Below are 12,574 nucleotides of genomic sequence, written 5' to 3' on the forward strand. Positions count from 1 at the left end.
AGCTTGTAGTGTAGTGCCCTAAGTGTTCTGAGGTAGGAGAAGGCCTATTTATAGTGTTCTTCGAAATATGGCCGTTGGTCACTTGCCACCTCAGCTTTCTTCTCGTCAAACACGGTCAACCGGACCCCTGACCGGACTGTCCGGTCTGGAGTCCGGTCAGACCGGACCAGTGACCGGACCAGCCGGTTGTGACCGGATGCTGGGCCGGATCCTCTTTTTCTTCGTCCAGGAGTTCCTCCGGTTGGCGCCCGGTTGGCGCCCGGTTGGCGCCCGGTCGACCGGACCGTACGCCGGACTCCCCGGTCTGGAGGCCGGCTGACCGGGCGGCAAACCGGATTCTTCATGCGTTGGTTTGCAGCCCGGTTGGCGCCCGGTCGACCGGACCGCACGCCGGACCAGCCGGTCTGGAGCCCGGTCCAACCGGGTGACAGACCGGATTTCTTCTGTAGACCCCTTTTCGATTGTTGTTGAAGTGGGGGATCTCCTTTAGCCTTCTTGTTCCTTTGATACACCATTTATGCCTCTTTGCCTAATACCTGAGATAATCCTTATAAATGTATTAGGTCAAATACTCTAGCACGGTGTCATTGTTACCAAAATAATGGATAAGGGTAAAATACCCTTACAGATCTTAACTAGTTTCTGGGGTGATTCTTGGTGCAGTATTAGCCCCTTGAAGGATATGTTCCCTATTCTCTTCGAAATTTGCAATGATCAGAACATCACTGTGGCTGATGCAGCTGTCCTGGGGTGGAGATTCACTTACAGGAGATAGTTGACTCCTGACCTTATCATCCAAGAAGCTGGAATCCTTCAGATTATGAACCAGGTTAGGTTGTCTCAGGAAACAGATTCACCTCGCTGGAAATGGTCAAAGAATGGTAGCTTCACAGTTAAATCAGTGTACAAACACCTGTGCAGTAATGGGAGAGACAGATCTTATAAACACCTTTGGAAAAGCAAGATCCCTCTCAAAATCAAAGTCTGGCTTTGGATGATATGGCATAATGCCATTGCTACTAAGGATAACCTGGTTAAACGCAATTGGTCTGGGGCTTCGACATGTCAGTTTTGCAACGAACAGGAAACCATCAGTCATTTATTCTTTGGGTGCTCAGCTGCCAAATTCATCTGGAGTGTTGTCTCCACTGCCATCAACTCTCCCACTCGCCCTGGGAGTTTTGCGCAATTTTACTGGTGGTTCCCACAGTTTATCCCTGCGAGCCGTAACACTCAGATAGCTGGTTTGGCTGCTATCTGTTGGGCTATTTGGAAGATTAGAAATAAAGCTTGCTTCGAAAATAAGCTCATTACTTCCCCTTTTGACTTGATCAGTTACGATGTAGTCTTCATGAATTATTGGGCAGGGCTCCATGGGGAAAAGACGCTAAGGACATTCGTGCAGGAGCTGACGGCCTCATGCGTCTGGTTGCGGCTGGAGCTGGAACTTCTTCATCAGAGAACGCTGGACATGCTGATCTGCCTCGCCTGGGTGACAAGAAGCCTGAAGATGGTGTTGGTGATGAGGAGATTGGTTCATAATGATGATGAAGCTCTTCTGTTGCAGTATCATGAAGCAAAAAGTTAGAAAAAGTCGATCATTTTGTGTGGTGTATCCCTTTCGTCCTAGCTTGATACTTAGCTCTCCTTAGCCTCATGCTGGAGGAGCTTTTGGTGTTGGTTTGTTGGGTTTGTAATTAAGCTCTCTGAACGTTAGCATTAGGCGGCGCTTCCCTTTTCTTGCTTTCTGAACTCGCCTGTATTTTCGTTATCTCTCTGATAATGGAAATTTGATCCCCCTGGTGGATCGTGTGGAAAAAAAGAAAAAAAATCGTACATCCTAAATAACAAAATTTCCCAACTTATCTTGAGCCATCAGTTAGATTGAATGCAGCGCCCTACCGGGTCCCCGACCATGGGCTTGATAAAAAACAAAGTAGATTATAACCTCCTTACTAGAAGTAGAAGGGCTAGCGGCTCTCATAGTCTCATCTTTACCTTTCCCTTCGTCAGGAAAGAAAGGAAAGCACCCAGATAGTGTTTCCTGTCAAGACTGCATTACATTGAGTGGCGTACTAGGATCTATTTGCATTTCTTCCATCATCCATATCGACTTCATATCAAAACTAAAAGAAAGGCTTCTCCCGTAACTCCCTCCCGTGCCACCCCCGCATGGCGGCCGGGGGGATCTCCACCGCGCCGCCGCCCCTCCTCTCCCCTCTCCCCTCCCCTCCCTCGCCGCTGCCAGGGGCGCGGTCAGGCAAGCCTGGCCGACGCCGGCGTCGGTGAGGATTGCTTTGTTCCCTATCGCGTGGGGGTCGGGCGCGAGGCGTCTTCCTCGGGCCAGGGAGCGGCCCTATCGTCGAGGACCTCGATGGCGGCGCCTGGCCTTGGCTCGACGACGGCATGACGGACGATGTGGCGGCATGTCTCCAGTCTACGTGATCTGCTTGGTGTCTCTGATGCGTGTAGTTGACACGTCCGTTGGGAACCCCAAGAGGAAGGTGTGATGCGCACAGCGGCAAGTTTCCCTCAATAAGAAACCAAGGTTTAATCGAACCAGTAGGAGTCAAGAAGCACGTTGAAGGTTGATGGCGGCGGGATGTAGTGCGGCGCAACACCAAAGATTCCGGCGCCAACATGGAACCTGCACAACACAACCAAAGTACTTTGCCCCAACGAAACAGTGAGGTTGTCAATCTCACCGGCTTGCTGTAACAAAGGATTAACCGTATTGTGTGGAAGATGATTGTTTGCAGAAAACAGTAGAACAAAGATTGCAAAGAGATTGTATTTCAGTATAGAGAATTGGACCGAGGTCCACAGTTCACTAGAGGTGTCTCTCCCATAAGATAAACAGCATGTTGGGTGAACAAATTACAGTTGGGCAATTGACAAATAAAGAGGGCATGACCATGCACATACATATTATGATGAGTATAGTGAGATTTAATTGGGCATTACGACAAAGTACATAGACCGCCATCCAGCATGCATCTATGCCTAAAAAGTCCACCTTCAGGTTATCATCCGAACCCCCTCCAGTATTAAGTTGCTAACAACAGACAATTGCATTAAGTATTGCGCGTAATGTAATTAGTGACTACATCCTTGAACATAGCACCAATGTTTTATCCCTAGTGGCAACAGCACATCCATAACCTTAGAGGTTCTTGTCACCCCTCCAGATTCACGGAGACATGAACCCACTATCGAGCATAAATACTCCCTCTTGGAGTTACTAGCATCAACTTGGCCAGAGCATCTACTAATAACGGAGAGCATGCAAGATCATAAACAACACATAGACATGAATTGATAATCAACATAACAAGTATTCTCTATTCATCGGATCCCAACAAACGCAACATATAGAATTACAGATAGATGATCTTGATCATGTTAGGCAGCTCACAAGATCCGACAATGAAGCACAATGGGGAGAAGACAACCATCTAGCTACTGCTATGGACCCATAGTCCAGGGGTAGACTACTCACACATCACTCCGGAGGCGACCATGGTGGCGTAGAGTCCTCCGGGAGATGAATCCCCTCTCCGGCAGGGTGCCGGAGGCGATCTCCTGGATCCCCCGAGATGGGATCGGCGGCGGCGGCGTCTCGGGAAGGTTTTCCGTATCGTGGCTCTCGGTACTGGGGGTTTCGCGGTGGAGGCTTTAAGTAGGCGGAAGGGCAGGTCAGGAGGCGGCACGAGGGCCCCACATCACAGGGCCGCGCGGCCAAGGGGGGGCCGCGCCGCCCTAGGGTGTGGCCACCTCGTGGCCCCACTTCGTCTCCTCTTCGGACTTCTGGAATCTTCGTGGCAAAATAGGACCCTGGGCGTTGATTTCGTCCAATTCCGAGAATATTTCATTACTAGGATTTCTGAAACCAAAAACAGAAGAAAACAAAGAATCGGCACTTCGGCATCTTGTTAATAGGTTAGTTCCAGAAAATGCACGAATATGACATAAAGTGTGCATAAAACATGTAGATAACATCAATAATGTGGCATGGAACATAAGAAATTATCGATACGTCGGAGACGTATCAGCATCCCCAAGCTTAGTTCTGCTCGTCCCGAGCAGGTAAAACGATAACACAGATAATTTCTGGAGTGACATGCCATCATAACCTTGATCATACTATTTGTAAAGCATATGTAGTGAATGCAGCGATCAAAACAATGTATATGACATGAGTAAACAAGTGAATCATAAAGCAAAGACTTTTCATGAATAGCACTTCAAGACAAGCATCAATAAGTCTTGCATAAGAGTTAACTCATAAAGCAATAATTCATAGTAAAAGCATTGAAGCAACACAAAGGAAGATTAAGTTTCAGCGGTTGCTTTCAACTTGTAACATGTATATCTCATGGATATTGTCAACATAGAGTAATATAATAAGTGCAATAAGTAAATATGTAGGAATCAATGCACAGTTCACACAAGTGTTTGCTTCTTGAGGTGGAGAGAAATAGGTGAACTGACTCAACATTGAAAGTAAAAGAATGGTCCTCCATAGAGGAAAAGCATCGATTGCTATATTTGTGCTAGAGCTTTGATTTTGAAAACATGAAACAATTTTGTCAACGGTAGTAATAAAGCATATGTATCATGTAAATTATATCTTACAAGTTGCAAGCCTCATGCATAGTATACTAATAGTGCCCGCACCTTGTCCTAATTAGCTTGGACTACCGGATCATCACAATGCACATGTTTTAACCAAGTGTCACAAAGGGGTACCTCTATGCCGCCTGTACAAAGGTCTAAGAAGAAAGCTCGCATTGGATTTCTCGCTATTGATTATTCTCAACTTAGACATCCATACCGGGACAACATAGACAACAGATAATGGACTCCTCTTTTATGCATAAGCATGTAACAACAATTAATAATTCTTCTCATATGAGATTGAGGATATTTGTCTAAAACTGAAACTTCCACCATGGATCATGGCTTTAGTTAGCGGCCCAATGTTCTTCTCTAACAATATGCATGCTTAACCATAAGGTGGTAGATCGCTCTTACTTCAGACAAGACGAACATGCATAGCAACTCACATGAAATTCAACAAAGAGTAGTTGATGGCGTCCCCAGTAAGCATGGTTATCGCACAACAAGCAACTTAATAAGAGATAAAGTGCATAATTACATATTCAATACCACAATAGTTTTTAAGCTATTTGTCCCATGAGCTATATATTGCAAAGGTGAATGATGGAATTTTAAAGGTAGCACTCAAGCAATTTACTTTGGAATGGCGGGAAATACCATGTAGTAGGTAGGTATGGTGGACACAAATGGCATAGTGGTTGGCTCAAGTATTTTGGATGCATGAGAAGTATTCCCTCTCGATACAAGGTTTAGGCTAGCAAGGTTTATTTGAAACAAACACAAGGATGAACCGGTGCAGCAAAACTCACATAAAAGACATATTGTAAACATTATAAGACTCTACACCGTCTTCCTTGTTGTTCAAACTCAATACTAGAAATTATCTAGACCTTAGAGAAACCAAATATGCAAACCAAATTTTAGCATGCTCTATGTATTTCTTCATTAATGGGTGCAAAGCATATGATGCAAGAGCTTAAACATGAGCACAACAATTGCCAAGTATCACATTACCCAAGACATTTATAGCAATTACTACATGTATCATTTTCCAATTCCAACCATATAACAATTTAACGAAGGAGAAACTTCGCCATGAATACTATGAGTAGAAACTAAGGACATACTTGTCCATATGCTACAGCGGAGCGTGTCTCTCTCCCATAAAGTGAATGCTAGGATCCATTTTATTCAAACAAAACAAAAAACAAAAACAAACCGACGCTCCAAGCAAAGCACATAAGATGTGATGGAATAAAAATATAGTTTCAGTGGAGTAACGGGTGAATGGTGTCTATGAAGAAGGGGATGCCTTGGGCATCCGCAAGCTTTGACGCTTGATTCTTCTTGATATATGCAGGGGTGAACCACCGGGGCATCCCCAAGCTTAGAGCTTTCACTCTCCTTGATCATGTTGCATCATACTCCTCTCTTGATCCTTGAAAACTTCCTCCACACCAAACTTAGAACAACTCATTAGAGGGTTAGCGACAATAAAAATTAACATGTTCAGGGGTGACACAATCATTCTTAACACTTCCGGACATTGCATAAAGCTACTGGACATTAATGGATCAAAGAAATTCATCCAACATAGCAAAAGAGGCAATGCGAAATAAAAGGCAGAATCTGTCAAAACAGAACAGTTCGTATTGACGAATTTTATCGAGGCAGCAGACTTGCTCAAATGAAAATGCTCAAATTGAATGAAAGTTGCGTACATATCTGAGGATCACTCACGTAAATTGGCATAATTTTCTGAGTTACCTACAGGGAAAACAGCCCAGATTCGTGACAGCAAAGAAATCTGTTTCTGCGCAGTAATCCAAATCTAGTATGAACTTTTCTATCAACGACTTTACTTGGCACAACAAAACGCTAAACTAAGATAAGGAGAGGTTGCTACAGTAGTAAACAACTTCCAAGACACAAAATAAAAACAAAGTACTGTAGGTAAAAACATGGGTTGTCTCCCATAAGCGCTTTTCTTTAACGCCTTTCAGCTAGGCGCAGAAAGTGTATATCAAGTATTATCGGGAGATGGTGTATCGTTATTATGAGCTCCCCCATCCGTAGTGGTACTAAGGGCTTTGTCAATTTTAGGCCTATAGTAATACTTCTTTGGTTTAGGCACTTTAGAGACATACATAAACTTTTGCTCCTTACCCACATAAGCTTTCTCCTTATATTTAAGAGAAGAAAATGTTGAACCCAAGGTTCCCATAGCTTTTTCAAGTTCATCAATCCTATTGATTTGATCATCATGGACAACACAAGTTCCTAGGACACTAATTCTTTCATCAATTCTTCCTAAGGATTTATCAAGTTCATCAGTTTTATCAAGTAACACTTCCGATTTAGCTTCAATACTTGGAAATTTTTTCTCTATGGTTTCCAATTTTTTCATAACATCTTCAAGAGAGATTTCAGTTTTAACTTCATCAACAGGAGGTATTCCAAATAGACTCTCAACAATGCAACTAGCTTCTAATGCAGGAGTACTTAGGAAGTTACCTTTTGCGAGACTATCAAGAACATACCTATTCCAGCTAGAGATACCAACATAAAAATTCCTGAGTAAGATAGTGGTGGAGTGTTTCTTAGTGCACCTATTATGGGCATCACTAATTCTATACCAAGCATCTCTTAAACATTCTCCCCCTCGTTGCTTAAACGTACGAACTTCAACTTCAGGATTACTCATTTTAGCAGTAGTAAATAAAGCAAACTAGATAAAGTAAATGCAAGTAACTAATTTTTTTGTGTTTTTGATATAGCAAACAAGATAGCAAATAAAGTAAAACTAGCAACTAATTTTTTTGTATTTTGATTTAGTGCAGCAAACAAAGTAGTAAATAAAACTAAGCAAGACAAAAACAAAGTAAAGAGATTGAGAAGTGGAGACTCCCCTTGCAGCGTGTCTTGATCTCCCCGGCAATGGCGCCAGAAATTTGCTTGATGCGTGTAGTTGACACGTCCGTTGGGAACCCCAAGAGGAAGGTGTGATGCGCACAGCGGCAAGTTTCCCTCAGTAAGAAACCAAGGTTTAATCGAACCAGTAGGAGTCAAGAAGCACGTTGAAGGTTGATGGCGGCGGGATGTAGTGCGGCGCAACACCAGAGATTCCGGCGCCAACGTGGAACCTGCACAACACAACCAAAGTACTTTGCCCCAACGAAACAGTGAGGTTGTCAATCTCACCGGCTTGCTGTAACAAAGGATTAACCGTATTGTGTGGAAGATGATTGTTTGCGAAAACAGAGAACAAGATTGCAAAGAGATTGTATTTCAGTATAGAGAATTGGACCGGGGACCACAGTTCACTAGAGGTGTCTCTCCCATAAGATAAACAGCATGTTGGGTGAACAAATTACAGTTGGGCAATTGACAAATAAAGAGGGCATGACCATGCACATACATATTATGATGAGTATAGTGAGATTTAATTGGGCATTACGACAAAGTACATAGACCGCCATCCAAAGCATGCATCTATGCCTAAAAAGTCCACCTTCGTGTTATCATCCGAACCCCTCCAGGTATTAAGTTGCTAACAACAGACAATTGCATTAAGTATTGCGCGTAATGTAATTAGTGACTACATCCTTGAACATAGCACCAATGTTTTATCCCTAGTGGCAATAGCACATCCATAACCTTAGAGGTTCTTGTCACCCTCCGCATTCACGGAGACATGAACCCACTATCGAGCATAAATACTCCCTCTTGGAGTTACTAGCATCAACTTGGCCAGAGCATCTACTAATAACGGAGAGCATGCAAGATCATAAACAACACATAGACATGAATTGATAATCAACATAACAAGTATTCTCTATTCATCGGATCCCAACAAACGCAACATATAGAATTACAGATAGATGATCTTGATCATGTTAGGCAGCTCACAAGATCCGACAATGAAGCACAATGGGGAGAAGACAACCATCTAGCTACTGCTATGGACCCATAGTCCAGGGGTAGACTACTCACACATCACTCCGGAGGCGACCATGGCGGCGTAGAGTCCTCCGGGAGATGAATCCCCTCTCCGGCAGGGTGCCGGAGGCGATCTCCTGGATCCCCCGAGATGGGATCGGCGGCGGCGGCGTCTCCTCGGGAAGGTTTTCCGTATCGTGGCTCTCGGTCGGGGTTTCGCGACGGAGGCTTTAAGTAGGCGGAAGGGCAGGTCAGAGGCGGCACGAGGGCCCCACACCACAGGCCGCGCGGCCAAGGGGGGCCGCGCCGCCTAGGGTGTGGCCACCTCGTGGCCCCACTTCGTCTCCTCTTCGGACTTCCGGAAGCTTCGTGGCAAAATAGGACCCCGGGCGTTGATTTCGTCCAATTCCGAGAATATTTCGTTACTAGGATTTCGAAACCAAAAACAAGAAAACAAAGAATCGGCACTTCGGCATCTTGTTAATAGGTTAGTTCTAGAAAATGCACGAATATGACATAAAGTGTGCATAAAACATGTAGATAACATCAATAATGTGGCATGGAACATAAGAAATTATCGATACGTCGGAGACGTATCAGTCTCCGGCGGCAACCATGGCCAGCCTGGGATGGTCGCCGGCGTGGGGGCCCGATCTGAATAAAGGCGGCGCTCCTAGGGTCTCTCTTGGGTGAAGATGAAGACCTGCTAGAGGCATGGCCTTCATGATCTGGCCGGAGTGTTGAGTTCCGGAAGGCACCGCTGGCAGGTGTAACATCGCTCTATTGCCTAGAGTTTGCTGGATCGGTGGTATTCGGTCGTGCGCACCCATGCTTTTATTTCGACCGTTTGGTCTGGAGGGAGCGGCGCGAAGCTTTTTTCTGTGTTCACACCAAGTGATAGCTGATCCATGGTGAAGTCAGAAGAAGAGAATATCATGAAGGCCGGATTGGTGGACTAGCTAATGGAGGTTCAAGTCTTTGCGCTGTTGAGGGGCTTGCTTGGTGTTCCGGACTTCGGACCAGTGGTATGGAAGTGGGGCCGGCAGCACATGTGAAGTTCGGAGTCTTACCTTTCAGGGTGAAAATCCAAGGTCTGGCCTTAACTGGTTGTGCCTGGCAATGTTCTTGTTGAAGGCATTGTTTTGAGAGCGGAGACTATCTTCACGGTGAAAACCTAAGATCTTTGATTGGACGACGACGGTGCTGGTGCACTGTTCCCTTCTTGGAGGCGTCGCTTTTGAAGAATCTGAATTTCAGGTGTTGTCTTGGTGGCGGTTGTACTACTGTTGCTAGGGTTGAGATACTGTAGCGGGACTTTTATTTCTTAGTTTTATTTTTCTATTTTATTGTTGTGTGCATCCGTAATGTTTTAGGGCATTGCGTTGTTGCAGAAGCTGGATGTAATTGGTATCATTTTATATTAATATATTCTCTTTATCGAAAATATATCAACTTGATACTTATTTAGTCTTGCATTGTAGGGTCTCTCCAAACAAGGAGAATCCCCTCTAAAAATTAGAGTTTGCTGCAAATTGCAATGTGCACACGGTATTCTTTAGTAAAAGGTGAAATAATAGTTCGCTTTGTGCCCGCTGCACAGCTGCTTGCTCTTTCAGCGCTGGCCTTGGCCCTTATAATATGGGGAACGCTAGGCGTCGGTCGCTCGACGTGCAGAGCGAAAATCGGTCGTACTTCGCACCGTCTGATTCGGATCTAACGCACGGGTTGCACTTCAACTCATTTTGCATTTAAGCCCCTCACTTTTTACGAAATCAACCCGCAGTATGTCTAGTGGTTCTCCAACATGCACGTTGCTTTCACGTTGCTACTGTTGAATTGTTTACAACAAAAGAATACAATAAAATAGGAAACTTACAACAATACTCAATGAAAAGCAACGGGTTGTGCCAAAATATCTTTACAACAAATCACCAATATATTTACAACAATAAACTAATAACAAAATCTACATTTTTTATTTGGGTGTTCATAACAGTTCCCATGCCAAAAATATATTTACAACAAATCGATAATATATTTGTAATATTAATTAACAACAAAAACAACAACTAATTTTGGTGTTTACAACAATCCCAATTTTAACAAAAACAACAATTTTCATGCCAAAAAGTATATTTACAATAAATCGATAATATATTTACAACATTAATTAACAACGAAAACAACAACTAATTTGGATGTTTACAACAATAACCAGCAAACAAAATTAACAAATAAAAACAACAGTTCCCATGCAAAAGTTATATTTACAACAAATCCAACAATTATTTACAACATTAATTAACAATAAAAACAACAAAAAAATTAGCGTACCCACGCCCCACACGGTCCTTGGCCATCTCCACAGTACCGCCGGCGCCGGCGACAACACCGAAGTGGTACCCAGTGCGTACCCCGAGCGGCTGGATGGAGAGCAAGAAGACACACTTGCCGGGAGCAGCAGGAGGCTCTCGTCGGGGGAGGAGCAGGGCGGTGCGCTTGCCAGCCAACGCGCTCGTCGGCAGAGACGCTCGCCGAAGGAGGTGCTGGGGCGGCGACGAGCTTGCCGGGGGACGATCTAGGCCGGCGAGATGCGGTGGTGACGTGGTCCTCGAGGGAGGAGCTGGGCAGAAGCGCTCTCCGGAGAAGGAGCTGGGGCAGCAATCACGCTCGCCGGGGGTTAGGGAGGCGCCCTCGCTGGAGGAGGAGCAGCGCGGCGCGCTCGCTGGGGCAAGGTGCGATTTGGCTAATGAGAAGAGGAAGCAGGATTTGTGTGGCCAGCGCCTTAGGATAAGAAGCAGTGGGACCCATCCAGGTGTGGGTTGAAGCAACTAGCGATTTTCCTCCCCGTGATCGGTCGGCTGATTAGCAACATTTTTCCTTATAATATACCACTCGCTCCAAGTGCTCAAACATCCAAGTAGCGATGTGGGACTAATCCCTGGTTGTTATCTCTTGCCAGCACCCCGTGTTTGGGCATATGTGGAGCATTGAGAATGCCGCGGCGTTTGCGCTTTGCGGCATGGTAAACCCAGAGGGCTTCTGGGCCGAGTGATGCTCCCCGAAAGCAAAATGGCCTCTTCGAACTTCGACGTCTCCCTCGGTCTCCCGTAACGTCTCTGCTCGCTGCCTTTTTTTTCTTGGGAAACCTCGCAGAACTTTTTTTTGGCTACTTGCGTCAGTTCCACCAAGGAATACATTCGGACGTCTCTCTCTGTCTCTCCCCTTAATCCTGATGCCTCTCCTGGCTGTCCTCGTTGCCCGCAGGTGCAGCAACTGAATCGAAGCTGTTTGTGTGATCGTGTCAGTTACACCTCGGCATTCATCTTTGCGGCTGCTTGTGTGATCGTGCCGCTTCAACGCTTCGAGGATCGAGATTTATTTATGGAGGTGTCTACACGGTTGGAAAATATGGTCAAAGAGTTTATTTCCTAACATGGGTGGCTGCATAAACGTAGGATAGAAGCCAATGAAGCTGGAGACTAGTTGCCTTTTTTTTCCTTTGGATTCTTTTTGGGAAACTTTTGTTTGGATTTTGGATTCTTAAACGGCTGGGTGTATCTTAGCTATGCAGAGGTTAAGTGTAATGTTTGAAACATCGAGTAATAAAGCGCCCTTTATTGAAAAAAAATCTTTACCTCTTGTACGTGAGTATGATAGCAAAGATCAATCAGAAAAGAACCCAATTAAGAGAAGAAAAGACTCAACGAGAAGTAGAAACAACAGACCTAAGAAGATCCAAGCATATGTAAGATGATTCGCTACGCAAGTATACCCTGAGGGAACATATTTTTTTTTTGAACAAAGAGAGGGGTCAAGAACGACCCCGATGCATCTCCATTAGAACCACACGTGGCGGGTACATTTTACAAACCCTTAGGCACCACTCAAACGAAGTACCTAAAATTCGAAATAAGGGCCTCCAAACTTACAAGAAACACCCTGCCTAAAAAGATAAAAACGCAATCAAGGACATGGGCATCTCCGCCACCAATCGCCGGTGACCTCCAGGCGT

At 44.9% G+C, this 12,574-nt stretch overlaps 1 non-coding gene across 1 annotated transcript; it reads right to left on the bottom strand.

Annotated features, from left to right (window-relative positions):
* Window positions 1-10,042: 10,042 nt before the first annotated feature.
* Window positions 10,043-10,161, bottom strand: LOC127297857 (U5 spliceosomal RNA). The gene has a single exon (XR_007849539.1). It is a non-coding gene; the product is annotated as a U5 spliceosomal RNA (small nuclear RNA).
* Between the last annotated feature and the right edge of the window lie 2,413 nt (window positions 10,162-12,574).

The sequence above is a fragment of the Lolium perenne genome, chromosome 4, assembly GCF_019359855.2.
Source record: "Lolium perenne isolate Kyuss_39 chromosome 4, Kyuss_2.0, whole genome shotgun sequence".
Classification (NCBI taxonomy): Eukaryota; Viridiplantae; Streptophyta; class Magnoliopsida; order Poales; family Poaceae; genus Lolium; species Lolium perenne.